This window comes from Polyodon spathula, chromosome 1, assembly GCF_017654505.1.
Source record: "Polyodon spathula isolate WHYD16114869_AA chromosome 1, ASM1765450v1, whole genome shotgun sequence".
NCBI lineage: Eukaryota > Metazoa > Chordata > Actinopteri > Acipenseriformes > Polyodontidae > Polyodon > Polyodon spathula.
This window is the reverse complement of record NC_054534.1, coordinates 4,413,762-4,429,242: the sequence shown is the minus strand read 5'-3', so window position 1 is coordinate 4,429,242 and position 15,481 is coordinate 4,413,762. Positions and strand designations below refer to the sequence as shown.

The following is a 15,481-nucleotide window of genomic DNA, read 5'->3' as shown; positions in this document are numbered from 1 at the left end:
CAAATAAATACAAAAAATACAATAAAACAACAAAAAACTATTAAAAAATGTAGAATATAAAAGACAATGAATAAAAAGTCAGTTTGATAAATATGCCGCAGTGTTATATTTTTAAACATACTGCTGACTCATTTGAAATCCTTAATCGCTGTCATGGGTCTTGCATTTCTCAAAATGTACTCAGGAGCATTGGCTAGCATTTAAGGATCACATTGTATCAAGATCACACTATCCTCCTGCAACAATGTCGGTTGTGTGCCCACTCGTTTCAGAGCAGCAGCACTGTTGAAGGAGGGAACATTAACTGGATACACTGCGATGCTTAGAAGAAAAATTCTCGTTCTCCTGGCGAATGATCCCAAGCAAAATTTGAAAAAAAAGTTATTCCCTCTTTGATTTACTTACATTGGAGAATATTTTTTTAAAAAATCAGAGACACGACAACTCGGGTTACAATTAAAAGTGTAATGTCACCCTGTCACTAAATAATGTCTAATTTAGTTATTTTATACACACACAATTCACAAGAATAATCACTGCAAAAAAACAGTTAGAACTGAATTACTTGTATATTGTAGTTACTTATTTAGTTCCCCTCAATCTAACATGTCTTTAGTGTCTATGATGGAGTAATGGGAGCTGGAACTGATTTATATGTTCTTTTTTTTCTGCAGTGAAAGCCAGTGGTGCTTAGCAGTATACAGAGTAGCAGTTCAATTAAAGAGGCAGTGGTAGGGAGTGGGGGTTCAGTGCTATGTTTTACACCATGTCATCCTTTCAATAAAATCGTTGCTAATGGTTGGAACAAATATTAGAAAAAATGAAAAAAAAGGTTAAGATAAGAACATAAGAAAATTTACAAATGAGTTGGCCTTAAAACTTTATCAAGTCGGCTCTTTATAAATCCCAATGATATGCATCAACAACGTAATTAGGTCATCCATTCTCTTCACCTCTGTCCTAAGTCTGTCTCCACTTCATTTCTGTCTGTGTCCTCTGATCCTGTTTCCTGCACTGCACTTGAAGCATTGGCTAAGGTTGACTTGGTAAACTTCAAGTTGTTTGATGCTGTTTTACAGACTAATATTTTGGTAACTACATGTGGCAAAGTGCCCACCCCTATGTGTATTATATGTTGTGCATTAATGTTGGTGTATAGTCATTGGTACACAGGATATAAACGGGTCCGTGTAACACAAGTGTTTAAAATGTATATTTGTATTTAGGCACGAGGATTGCACAGCACTTCACGTGCAAGTAAAAGGTAATAATATGTGAGCACAGGGAATTGCACTTTATTAATTCATGTGCAATTGTACCACGACTCTAGTTGAATGGTCGATTGCAATCGAGTCTCAGTACAGCTGCATAAAAGCTGCATGTTTTCACCCACTCGGGGTTGTGTGTTTGGTGAGTGGAGAACGGGATTGGAGATGGAGGTAATAAATAATAAAATAATGTTAATTTAAAATATCTGCTCACCGTGTAGCGTTAATCCGTTTTGTTTGTCTCTTTTGTTTTGGCAAATGTGCTATGTCCTGTGTTTTTGTGTTTGTTATAATCGTTTGTTTTCTGGCTGTCTGTTCATTTATTAAACCCAAACTCCGCCTCTCTGTCATTTATTTCCTGTTTCTGGTCTGACGTCACCCACTGCAGCCGTCTTTGTGACACTGCACCTTCAGGCTTTCAGAATATCTGAGATCTTTCCTGACAGGTGAAATCAAATGAGAAATAAAGGGTTTAGGGAGGATTCTTGAATGTGTCTGCGATCGTGTGTCTAGTAGTTTTACAGCACCTAGATGCAGCAGTTGTCGTGTTATGTTTACAAAGTAACATTTGCTGAATAAAATGATTTGTTCTAATGTAGCTCTTGACGTCAGGGATAATGAAGGTGGTTCAGTGAGCTTTCAGTGTTGAAGAATAGAAACATCTTCTCATTCTCTGCAAAACAACACTTGCTTGGGAAATTGGTGTAAATTCATCCATTCATTTGACCAATTTACTGTTCTTTGAGTACAGCAGCAGTTCCTGGGCAGCAGTTAGAATTATGTCCTTAGTAAATTAGACTTCAACTGAGGTGTTCCTATTATTTTGGTCTCTGTGGCACAGTTGATGTCTGTGACTGTCTCACAAGATCGGATTCTGACCAAGTAATGACAGTTTCAGTATAACAGCATTTGTTAAAAAACTCTGGTCATTAATTGAATTTCTCCAGCCTAAATCTAAGTTCTTTCTTGCTAGTGTTTAAAAGTTGTATTATATTTTTTTTTAATTTACCAAAAAGTTAGAAACTGGCTACTGTGGTCTTTTTTATTTTTAATAATGCATTTTTATTCATTATATAGTGTTAACTGTAATGAGGCACACTTTCCCTGCTTGCAGTTTCCAGTGGCTGGTTTGTTGACTAATGGAAAATGCCAGGAATCTCATTTGCCAGTAACATTTTGTTGAAAAGATATTTTTGTTATTTATTTTTTTTCAGTATTGAGATGTACAGTAGAGATTTACTAATACTTAAATTTAAAAAAGCTATACATATCCCATTCCTAATGTACATTAATAAAACTCGCTAACCACATGGAGAGATTTAAAAAAAAAAACTAATGTTTCCTCTGTGCAGTTGTGATGATAATAGGAGAAATTTACTTTTTGTATATAGCTTTTAAATTTGAGTTCTTTTCAAGCCTCCCAAACTGAAGAGGTTTAAGAAGTGCATAGGCATATTGTAGCATCAGTAATGGGGTTGTCTATTCCACTCTGCCAGTGGAGCTGTCTTCAGAAACCCAGCTCCTAACCCCAAGCACATTAGAGTCAACAGCTCTGACAGGCGGGCACAATTACAAATCTGGGAGCTGCAATGTTCGGCTTTTGCTAATTATTTTGCCTAAATTGTACTCTGAATTTGCAGTAAAAGTAGCAATATATGCAGGTTTTCTCACTTGCCAGAATGTATGTATTCATTTTTAAATTGATGGGATGCGATTATGTTACACAACAGATTATGTGGTATGTTATGTAAGTCCTGTGCCGCAATCAAGTGTAAAGTGGTAGTTGAAGTTAGGGGAATTCCTTTTTTCTTTTTGCTTGTTTTGTTTGTTTTACTTGAACACTGCATTATATTTGAAGCAATGCCCCTGCAGACAGCTCAAGTATGCATGACTGTGGATAACTGTCCAAAATCTACTCCTGTGGAGTTATGATGAGTTGAGGTATCCAGGCAACTGTTCAAATCAAAATAACAGCATAATGAATACATATTTTCAGTGCACAACTTTATATTGGGGTTAAAACCTAAAAGTATGAACTACAATTAACACTGATTAACTGTGGTATATAACAGTAGGACTGTACAAATGTATTTCATTATTGCCATATGAGTATAGCTGAGATACTATATAGTGGTTTCTATTGACTTAGCCAGGTAGAAAATATATTAGGCTTAATGGCAGAGCTTCTTGCTTAAAATGTCAAGGATTTGTACCTTGGATCACAACCGTATTTTCTGATTCGATTAAATCATATGAACAGAACCAGGCCTGGCTTCCGTCTGTAATTCCTACACCATTGTATCAATTTGGGTTTGTATTATAAACTCATTTTTAATTAGATGTGTTACATTTTACACTTTTTTCAACTTGGAAGGGAAATTAATAGCATCAAAACTTGTGAAATGTTGTAGACTTTCCATGTTTGCTTAAGCAATCATATTTTAAGAGTATTGGAACTCTCTTGTGTTTATTGTTTTAAAAAGTTGTTGTGGGCATGTAGCAGGGAGAGATCTGTGCTGACTCTGCTGGCGTGTTCACAGTACTGCAGGAAGAGGGCGGCAGCCTTCCAACAACCACCTGTGAGTCATTGCAGTGACACGGGGAGGTGGGAAGGTAGGTGTGTGGACTTTCCCCCTTTCTGAATGGCTGGGAGGCCAGTCTTGGCAGATTGCTAGCCCTATATAAAAAATGCTCTGCTGTTTCCTCATCTCTGCCTTTGTAGACGCGCTGTGTGTGTGCGGAAGCGCTGGTCGAGGACGGAGAGACCAGCTGAGAACAGTGAACAAGTCAGAGAATGACAGCGGAGAACCCTTGGGCAGACCCCGAACTATTGTGTAGAGCAGGCAGGGAGCCGACAGAGTAGGACGGTGATCCGGGTCGTGCGGGTAGCGGCGACCGGGATAACGCTGCCGAGTGCAGCACCTTTTATGTGTAGTTTTATTACTGTTTTATTTTCCCTTGTTCTTTTCACCTTCTGTTTTCATTATTATTTCTTTGAGCACCTGCGAGTGCACTTGCTGTTCGCTTACCAGCTGTGGTATTTCCGTGGTGCTGTCTATCATCGTTGATAGGCAGCCCACGGTCAACAGTCCCCTCTGCCGGAAAAAGTATGAACTGGTCTAAAAATAAAGATGGGCACCTGTGTGGTGTTTTCAATTACACCTGTCTGTCTCCTAGTCAGTGAATTACCCACACCCCTTCCACAGGGCATGACATTTTTTGTCAGCTTAATGCATACAAAACCAAGTTTTATTTGGACCAAACAGAAAGTGAGGACTCTTCCGATGAAGAAGAGGAGGCAAGGTCCATTGTGCAGCACTGAAGTGAGGGCTGTCTCACAAGCACAGGGAAAACAGTACAAGGAAGTTTAATACAAGGGCTGAGCAACACTAAATAACTCCCTCCGGCACACCTCTTGCCTCTCGTTATGCTTTCTTGCTTCTCTCTGTCTGGTTCAGCTGCTCCAGCCAAATGTATTCCAAATTGGGGAGAAAATGAGAAAAAATAATAATTGGCAATTCCATGTTTAAAAAAAAAAAAAAAAAGAATCATTATTTTTATTCCCAGACCTGTCAACGCTCCTGTACTCACTGGGAGTCTCCGTATTTTGGACCCTTTTACCCAGCTCTCCTCTGGGACAGATTTTCTCCCATATTTTGCTCAAAACCCTACTGCTAAACCCCCTTACATCAGTGCTGTGTGGCATGGTGGTTAAAGAAACAGGCTTGTAAACAGGAGGTCCCCTGTTCAAATCCCAGCTGAGCCACTAACTCACTGTGTGTCCTTGAACAAGTCACTTTATCTCCTTGTGCTGTCTTTTGGGTGAAATGTTATTGTAAGTGACTCTGCAACTGATGCATAGTTCACACACTCTAGTCTCATATCTTGTAAAGTGCATTGTGATGGTGGTCCACCTATGAAAGGTGCTGATTATTATTATAATGTTTACAAGTCATGGCTAGTGTGTGGTTACTGCAATCCCAGTCTGTACCTAGAAGGGTTTAGGACCCAGGGGAGCCCTGTGGCAGGCATGCATTCAGTGCGTAAGGCAAGTTCACATTTTTATCCACGCACCTGCTCCCACCCCCCACCACCTCCGCACTACAGAGGAAACAGTAAAAAAAAAAAAATCACGGTTTGCACTACCACCCCCTCACTCCCGAGTTTGTGTTTTCAAAAGCTGACAGGTATGCATTCCCTTTGACAGTAAATCTAGAGCTGGCTGCATTGAGTCTCCTATCTGGACACCTGGTGATATGATATGAGCTGACAGATTCAGGCAGTTGGAGGGTTGCATATAGTGGGAGTTTTTCTCTGAAGCTGTCTTCGTTCACATTTAGTATGTAAAGCGTTTCAACCTTTGCATCAGAAAAATGGGGGTCACAAGTTCATTTTACACAGTAGTGTAGCTGTCACTCTTAGAAAACAAACATGTCTTGCCTAAGAATAGAGCTGTTTTATGGTAGACATATATGACGTGACTTAAAGATTTCATTCTCTTCAACAAAAGAGAATGCATTTATATGAAAATGCTGATTTAAAGGTCAAAATGGTTGTGATTCTTTTCATACAGTAATGAAAATACTTAAAATCAATATATTCTGCTGCCAGCTTTTAATGTGATAAACAACATTCGATACATTCGAAAGACATGCTTTCATTAATATTGTGTTTCAGTTGTCTGCTGTTGGTTATAGAGGTTGTTGGCTGTTTATCTAATCTTCATGTGGGCTTTTTGTTTCAGTTGCAGGTAATGTTTTTTTTGCAAGGCCAAATGCAAGTTAAAAAATGTAATTGTCACAGGCCATCTACATCAGTTCCTGTCTCATTGACTAGATAAGGGGAACTTGTTAATCAAAATGCATGTTGATGATATCAAGAAAAATGAGTGGAAGCAGAATGTTATGGAAACTGCTAGCGTACAGAAAGGCAACTCTGACACCTGCGAGCAATATGCCAGTTTGTATTTGTATAATTCAAGTAAAATCTACAGTCGAGGTCAGTTGTCATAAAATGTATATTTCCAGAGTTCATCTAGGCCACAGTTGCATTGATAATTTCTTGGTAGTAACAATACAACAAATGTTCTGTAAGGTTACAAATGGTTAAAACAACTGAATAAATGTCATTTATAACCACAAGTATAAAAAAGACAAATACAAATATTGAATTATCTAGGTAGTCTTAACTATAATACTTACCTACTAATATGCCATCTGGTTTACTGAAAATGATTAAATACAGAGGATTGTGTACAAATGTAAAAGTCATGACCGGAGTCAGGGAAATCTGCACATACGTTCCAGATGTTCTAGGATGCATCACAAATCACCTGCATGTCTAGTGAATGGAACCCCTTCCTGTTCGCATATGTACAATATATGCATGGTGCTGCAGGGATTTGAGTGTAACATGTGTGGAATCGATAGCTCCCATTACTCTGGGAAATCCAGCAATGTCATAAAACGCCCATTTAATATTTTGCAGCTGCTCCTGATTAAGTGGGATACTGATATAATCATTAACCATCTTTATCAAGTCACTCGTGACCATTTGAAATGACCGAGAAATGACATAGAAGGACAATGCTGCCAACAACTCCATTTGCAGGGTGTACTGCACAGACCCTTTTTGTAGGCAATTCAAGGTCCTCCAGCAGACAGAGGTCGACAAAATGCCCTATACAGATGCAATCGAGTTTTTAGATCATCACCAGTTAAATCTAAGAAATGAACCCCCATCCTGTACACCCTCTCTCTGTATTGTGGGCGTCGCAGCCGGGGTCTGTCAATCTCAGGCTCGCACTCAAGCTCTAAAATTACATTTGTTGCAACTGCTGCCATTCCCAGCAAATCCATACCGTAGAGTTTGTTTATTTATTTCTTTTTTTTTTTTTTTAACACCAAAGAACTTAAATACTGTTTCAAGCTGAGTTTTGTATACTTTTTTTGTGAATTAAAACCTTCCTTTTCCAAGTGGAAATTAACTTGTGATAAATTATGATAATTAACATGGATTTGGTTTTAAATTCCCATGCAAACAAAACAAACAGTCGCAAGAAGCACTGCTCGTTAAGATATTAACATTATTTTTGCCCAAATCAGTGCTACATACCGATGTGTTGATTAATACTGGAGTTATCATTTACAACCTTTTGAAAATCCTGCCCACTGCCCTACTCATACTGTAGGTGCTTGTGTCGGCTTGCTATTGACTATTTTGCTTTACTTTACTACAGATCAGCTGCTTGTACAAAAATCAATCTGCAAAGATCTTCAGTGCTCTTGCCAGAAGCTTGGAGATGATGTCATTGAAATAAGTTCTAAATCCTCTGAACTTGGTCTAGTAACATCTTACGCTAGTTTTGCAAGCTGATTCCTGGAAATGCAAAAAATAGATAAATTTAGACAAAAAGAAAGACTAAAATTTAGACTTGCTAAAACAAGAGTACCAGTCTTAACAGGGGGTTAATAAAATACCTTTCATTTTACATCTCTTTTAGACCATATACGACAGTTGACAACTGATGATACTTGATTCAGAGCTGGGATAAATGTGTCAGTTTAACTGTGTGTGTGTGTGTGTGTGTTTGTAAATCATTGAGAATAAATAAATAAATAAATAAATAAAGATTATTAGAGGTTTATTTTCAGTTTTCAAAGAATGTTTGCTAACTAAGAAAACACTTATAAACAGTCTTTTAAAGAGTCCTTAACATTTTGTGAATCGGGGTCTCAGTTAAAAAGTAATCACAATTACAAAAGTCTTAAATAGCATTGGTAGTGACAGTTTATCAAATTTCTTTCTTCCATATAAACTAAACTGATATCTCCTTTGCTCTTTCCGTAGTTGCGACTTCTTAAGGATTCTCCATTGCTGTGAGCTTTGTATTAGGGTGTCTATGCCAGCTTTGATCGTGCATGAATGTTTCATTTTTAACTCAAATCCCTTGCAGCTCTTGACTGTGTAAGCATGTTAAGGGAATTACATATGAGATTCTCCTTGTCAAATCCTACCCCTTCATTTACCTTGGGTCGTTTGTCATTCTTGAACTATTCTCACTTTGGTGTTGGTGAAACTTGAATTTAAGCTTTTGCAATCAATATAATGTTATACAATTGCTGCCATTCATTAGATAAACCTGTCCTCTTTTCAATCTCTAATACTTTGCAGGCATCCACATGTTCCTCTGTTGACAGAAGGTCATTTCATTGGGGAAATGGTGCATTTGATTATAAGATATGGTTAAGGTTAAGATGTTCATTTCTTTAGTATTTTTCAGCATTATTCAGCATACATGCTGTGCTCCCTGCTAATAGCTAAAGCTTGAAATAGGTCCATGCAGATGTCCTTTGGTAATGAGTCAAAATAGGCCTTCTGTCATCTTTAATTGCAATGTGTGCTTGTCTGAAGAGTGCAGAAGAACTACTGTAAGGGGCCCAGAATAGAATGTTCTTTTCTAGATAGTCACTAATTGTGATCAAGCCCTCATCACACTATCATTTTATCAGTTTTAGAGCTGTGGATTTCATATGTGGTATGCAAAGGTGTTAGGCCCGGGCCATTTTGCCTTGATTAAAGATCATTCCTTATCAAAACTGTATCAGTTAGCAGGGACAGATAACACTCAGGTGTATGTTTGCAATGGAAATAGAGATAGCTTGCTCTGATAGTGGCATTGTTATTTCTAAAGAAAAACAGAAAACACTTGTACTTCAAAAGTGGTTGTCATTGTATTGTAATATTTTGAATGTCACACATTATAAGGACTGTGCTATGAACTGAACATGCATTGCTTTGAAAAAAGAAGTGCCCGCCCCTGTGTATATTTTGTTCAGTGAGTGGAGAACGGGATAGGAGACGGAGATAATAATTGTAAAAGCAAAAAGTAGTGAAATCTGCTCACCGTGTTTTGTCTGTATAGTTCGTTTTGTTTGTCTTTTTGTTTTGGCAACGAGTGCCGTGTCCTGTGTGTTTTTTGTCTTACAACCTTTTTATTTTCTGTTCTGTTTATTTACTAAATGCTGAGCAAAACCATTCGCTCAGCTCCACCAAACTCCACCTCTCTCTGTCGTTTATTTCCTGCTTCTGGTCTGACGTCACCCACTCCGGCCGTCTTTGTGACACCAATTTATGATATTACATAACTGTTCCAATTTTACCTACCTCATCATGACTGATCATGACTAATGTAACTGAAATATATTAATTCAATATTTATGGCATGTAGCTTTTTTTTAGTTTTTTAGTTTTTTTGAGAATTGTCAAATTGAATTATTGACCTTAAGATTCCCCATAACATAAACAATTGCTATGCTAAAATGTTGGCAATACTTAGTTTAGGTTTTCTATACTAATTCCACCTGTATCTTGCATACATTTGTGTGGGGGATTATTTAGTTATTTGACAGACGCCTTTATCCAAGATGACTTAGTGTTTTTCAAACATTTAAATACAATATTCTATATATACACAACATTACACAATGTAACAACAAATTCAGTCACATTATGAAGTTATAATGAATTTTTATTAGAAAATATGAAGTACAGTATCAGATGTGTAATGCCCTTTTTGTAACACCATTGCTAGGCACAGCACACTATGTACAGTTTTACCTGACCTTGTCTTTATTATTATTAGTAGTTGTAGTCGTAGTCATAGTAATTTTCTCAGCATTTACCAAAGTGGTTTATATTTCTGGAACATCTCCAGTTATTTTCTTCAGAGCTATAAGAACGTTTAGCTTTTCAAAGCATGTATTTTGCATTACTGCAACTGTACCTTTGTAAAAATAAATGACAGCTTAACTGTTTTGGCAAGGGAAACCATTTTAACTAAGATGGAAAAGGTTTAAAGAGTTTTAAAAAGAAAGCTTGGGGGTATGATTTGAACATCCTTTCCGTCTCATGGAGAAAGCACAGTTAGGGGTATAGAGAGCGAAGACAGAGAAAGCATTTGTAATTCACACTTGTAGAAGGAATGATGGAATGTATGTTTCCTGAGGCAAGACAGCAAATATATATTTTAGAAAAAATACCACAGTAATGTTTGTTTTTGTTTTTTTTTTAATACTTTTTATTTTTCCAAGCTCTGGGCTCCGCTTAGAGAATAAGTAACACTGTTGAAAATATTGCCCTGAAGACAGAATATAGACAGAAGTAAAATTTAAAAAGCACTCATCTGCTCACATTTTATTTGAGTACAAAGTAAATTGTAGGATAAAGGTTAACAAGCTAACAACTAAAATACATAACGTACATGCTTCCAGGTTGCAGCACCTTCTCCACTACCTGACACATTAAAGACCTGCAGAACCTGGCCTAGCAATGGAAGGTAGCTGAGGCACATGCCAGGCAATTAAACCAACTGTTGATTTTTATGCAGGGCTGAAAAAGTCTGTTTGGCTTAAGCAGCCAAAAAAAAAAATCCTGTCTATTTCTTAACTCTTAACTTTATTTAACAGTAAACAGTCCAATCATGTCTCATCGTTGAATTTCATACTGATTTGTTTTTTACAGTTCTATTGTGTTTTTCCCTGTAAGGTTCCAGTGTGAAAAGAATATTTCTTTTGTAACAGAATATATGAAACCCCTGGTGAAAACTGGTATTTGGAACAGAGTTTCCCATCTCAAATGCTTGTGTTTCTCATGCTGATTTACTGTACCACATTCTCATGTTGGTTTATTATACTGGAGGGATTGCTTTCAACAACTGATAGCTAGCCAGCAATAGCAGCATCCCATGGATTCATAAAACAGGGAGCCAACACAGTGTCTGAAGGCTTTTTGTTGTATCTACCTCGAGTTTGAGACCAGTGTTAAGTGTTTCGTGTGTTCTATTGTCATGAGTAACTATCACAGACTTGCATTACAAGGTCTTTGTAATATGTTCTTTTTTCACACTACTTTATTCAGTTCTTTTTGGCTATCTTTCTCTTTGTACCCTTTATCTTTGCCTTGTTAAGACTGCATTGTCTGGTGTTAACGTTTCCTTGTGCTAGGAGTAGCAATGAGTTTTCCTTTGGGCCACCACGAGGTAATTCCTTCATCCTTCATCCAATCAATGGGATAGAGGGTCACTATTAGAATGTATTTATTTTATTTGATGTATTTCCACGAATACAGCCAGGTGAACACTAATGCTGTTCCCTGTGGGGCAGCGAAAAAGCAGCTTCAGCTTCCATGTACTGTACTGTACTCTAGAAAGAGTACAAAGAAGAGCAACCAGAATTATTCCGGGTTTAAAAGGCATGTCATATGCAGACAGGCTAAAAGAACTGAATATATTCAGTTTTGAACAAAGAAGACTATGAGGCAACCTAATTCAAACATTCAAAATTCTAAAAGGTATTGACAATGTCGACCCAAGGGACTTTTTCGACCTGAAAAAAAGAAACAAGGACCAGGGCTCACAAATAGAGATTAGGCAAAGGGGCATTCAGAACAGAAAATAGGAGGCACTTTTTTACACAGAGAATTGCGAGGGTCTGGAATCAACTCCCCAGTAATGTTGTTGAAGCTGACACCCTGGGATCCTTCAAGAAGCTGCTTGATGAGATTCTGGGATCAATAAGCTACTAACAACCAAACAAGCAAGATGGGCCAAATGCCCTCCTCTCGTTTGTAAACTTTCTTATGTTCTTATGTTCTTACTCAGCACTACACCTGTCCTTGTTACTTCTATTAGAACATAAGAACATAAGAAAGTTTACAAACGAGAGGAGGCCATTTGGCCCATCTTGCTCGTTAGTTGTTAGTAGTCCTTATTAGGACCTAATACTGATCCCTGTGGTACACCACTGGTTACCACACTCCATTCTGAGGTTTTTCCTCTAATCAGTACTTTCTGTTTTCTACATGTTAACCACTCCCTAATCCATGTACATGCATTTCCTTGAATCCCAACTGCGTTCAGTTTGAGAATTAATCTTTTGTGCGGGACTTTGTCAAAAGCTTTCTGGAAATCTAAATAAACCATGTCATATGCTTTGCAATTATTCATTATCGATGTTGCATCCTCAAAAAAATCAAGCAAGTTAGTTAGACACGATCTCCCTTTCCTAAAACCATGTTGACTGTCTCCCAGGACCCTGTTACCATATAGGTAATTTTCCATTTTGGATCTTATTATAGTTTCCATAAGTTTGCATATAATAGAAGTCAGGCTTACTGGTCTGTAGTTACCTGGTTCAGTTTTGTTTCCCTTTCTATGGATCGGTATTACGTTTGCAATTTTCCAGTCTGTCGGTACCACCCCTGTGTCAAGAGACTGCTGCATGATCTTGGTTAACGGTTTGTAAATAACTTCTTTCATTTCTTTGAGTACTATTGGGAGGATCTCATCTGGCCCAGGGGATTTGTTTATTTTAAGAGCTCCTAGTCCCTTTAACACTTCTGCCTCAGTTATGCTAAAGTTAATTAAAACTGGATAGGAACTGGATGACATGTGGGGCATGTTGTCAGTATCTTCCTTTGTAAAAACTTGTGAAAAGTAATCATTTAATATATTTGCTATTTTTTTTTCTTCATCTACGATTTTGCCATTTGTATCTCTTAAACATTTAACCTCCTCTTTGAATGTTCTCTTGCTGTTGTAATATTGGAAAAACATTTTGGAATTGGTTTTAGCCCCCTTAGCAATGTTCATTTCTATTTCTCTCTTGGCCTTTCTAACTTCCTTTTTGACTTGCGTTTGCAGTTCTGTGTACTCTTTCTGTGTACTTTCTTTTTGGTCCTTTTTTAATGCTCTATAAAGTGCCTTTTTTCGCTGAATATTTTTTTTAATTGATCTATTAAACCATTTTGGCCATTTAGTTTTACATTTAGGTTTGTCTACTTTAGGGATGTAATTGTTTTGTGCCTCTGGTACTACATTTTTGAAGAACAACCATCCTTTTTCTGAGAGTGTTTTCTCTATTTTACTCCAATCTACTTCTGTTAGTCTCTGTTTCATACCTTTAGAGTTTGCTTTTCTAAAATTGTAAACCTTAGCTTTAGTCTTTACTTTTGGGGATTAAAAAACACTTCAAATGAGACGATGTTGTGGTCTGAGTTTGCCAGTGGTTCTCTGACCTCTGTTTTAGTTATTCCGTCTTTGTTATTTGAAAAGACTAAATCAAGGCATGCCTCCCCTCTAGTCGGTGCCTTGACAAATTGTCAAGCAGTCATTTCTCATTTCTACTATTTCTATTTAATCTTTCATGCTACCCACTGGGTTTTCCCATTTTATATGGGGGAAGTTGAAATCCCCCATTAGTATGGCTTCTCCTTTGCTACACGCATTTCTAATGTCATTGCATAACAGATTATTTTGCTCACCGTCTGAATCTGGCGGTCTATAGCATGCTCCTATTATTATGCCCTTTGAATTTTTGTCCGTTATTCTGACTCATATTGAGTCTGCTTTATTTTCTTTGTCCAGGTTTAACCCCTGGGCTTCAAGACTGTTTCTTATGTATAGCGCTACCTCTCCTCCTCTTCTGTCCTGCCTGTCTTTCCTATACAGTGTATACCCACAAATATTATATTCGTCCCCATCACTCTCAGACAACCAAGTTTCAGTAACACCTATCACATCATAGTTACTTATTAGTGCAGTAGCTTCAAGTTCTAGAATTTTGGTTCTGATACTTCTAGCATTTAGATAAATACATTTAATGGTTGTCTTACCTGAGTTGTTGTTCTTGTTTTAATGTGGTCTCCCTTCTGTTTTTTTGTTGATTTCTCCCCCCTTCCTTTCTACTTTAATTGCTTCTGAACCTGCTCGAGGATCTTTTCTCCAAGTAGACTGGTTCCCTTGTTATTTAAGTGCAGTCCGTCCCGTCTATACAGATAGTCCTCGTTGTAGAATGTGGTCCAATGATCAAGATAGGTGAAGCCTTCCCGTGTCCAGCATGTCTTCAGTCATGCATTTTGATTAATTATTTCCAGCTGTCCATATGGTCCTTTGCAAGGTGCCGGTAGTATACCAGAAAATACCACAGTTTTGGTTTTCTCGTTTAATTTCCTTCCTAGCTCTCTGAATTTGTTTTGCAGGGATTTTGGTCTGTCTCTTCCAATGTTGTTTGTACCGATGTGGACGACTACTACCGGGTTGTCTCCTATTCGTTCTAGGAGCCTGTCCACATTCTCAGTGATGTGCTGAGGCTCCCGGAAGGCAGCACACTGTTGTAGTAAGGGGGTCCAAACTGCGAATTGAACTTGCTGTGTTTCTCAATATGGAGTCCCCAGCAATCATGACCTCCCTTCTTTTTGCTGTCTGGTCACCACTGTCAATAGGGTCCTTGATGTTGTTCCTTTCGTTCTCTTGTTGTTGGTTCTGCTCATCAAAATTCTGAAGCTGTTCTGACCTTCTATCTCCCTGGTGGCTTTCAGTCTGTTAGGGGTGATGCAGACTTCCATGAATTGTGGGTGTGCCAGTTCCTCAAGGTCCTGTTGCTGTCGCACTTCTTCCAGCTCCATTTCTAGCATACTTACTAGTTTATGCAAGGAAAACAGGAAAGTATCTCCACTTACCGGCTTATTATGGTGTAACCGAATGCCAGCGTTTTTTGTTTGGAAGTGAAACCCCATTGTTTATTATTACACTCCAGAAACTTTGTTGATGCTTCTCCTGCTTGAAATAGAAAGTCAAGAAAGTACTTTACACAGCATTTTCATGTTCTAATTAGATCATCTCTGGAAATTAATTTGCTGGTTGTCATGGGTTACAAGCCCAGCAACATACAAAATGATGCAATGCACTGTAGGTTAACCAGGAGAGTACAGGTATCTCTTTTAGGGATTTTACCCAGGTCAGCTGTCCGCTACAAATAGTTCTACCAGAGTCAATGAGGTACAGTAACTCCATTAGCTTGGGCCAACAAAACGATTCTTAACTCTCATCGGCTTTTTGCAAATGTGTGGTTAAATCTGCCAGTTTGACATGTTTTTATATAAGACTTTATTTGTATTCCTCAGATACTTTATGTTGCTGTTATCACTCTTTTTCTTTTAGCAAAGAAAACAAAAAAATACCCTCACTTTTTCCGAAATAAAAGCAGTCAGCTGCAACAGGGAAAAGTGCAAAAACTTATTTTACCCACTTTTTGAGAGTCCTCAATGCCTGCTATTTCCAGGTCATCAGAAGCTGTCCAGTATTTCTGCTTCGTGGTGTTAAAATTATTGTCAAGGTGAATTGGTCAGGTAATGGCTAGATGGTGGAAAAAAGA

General features: G+C 37.8%; 1 protein-coding gene across 2 annotated transcripts in view; it reads left to right on the top strand.

Moving 5' to 3' along the window:
• The window catches only part of edil3b (EGF-like repeats and discoidin I-like domains 3b), a 158,496-nt gene that overhangs the window by 18,296 nt on the left and 124,719 nt on the right, over positions 1–15,481 (top strand). The gene's annotated exons all lie outside the window — the stretch shown is intronic.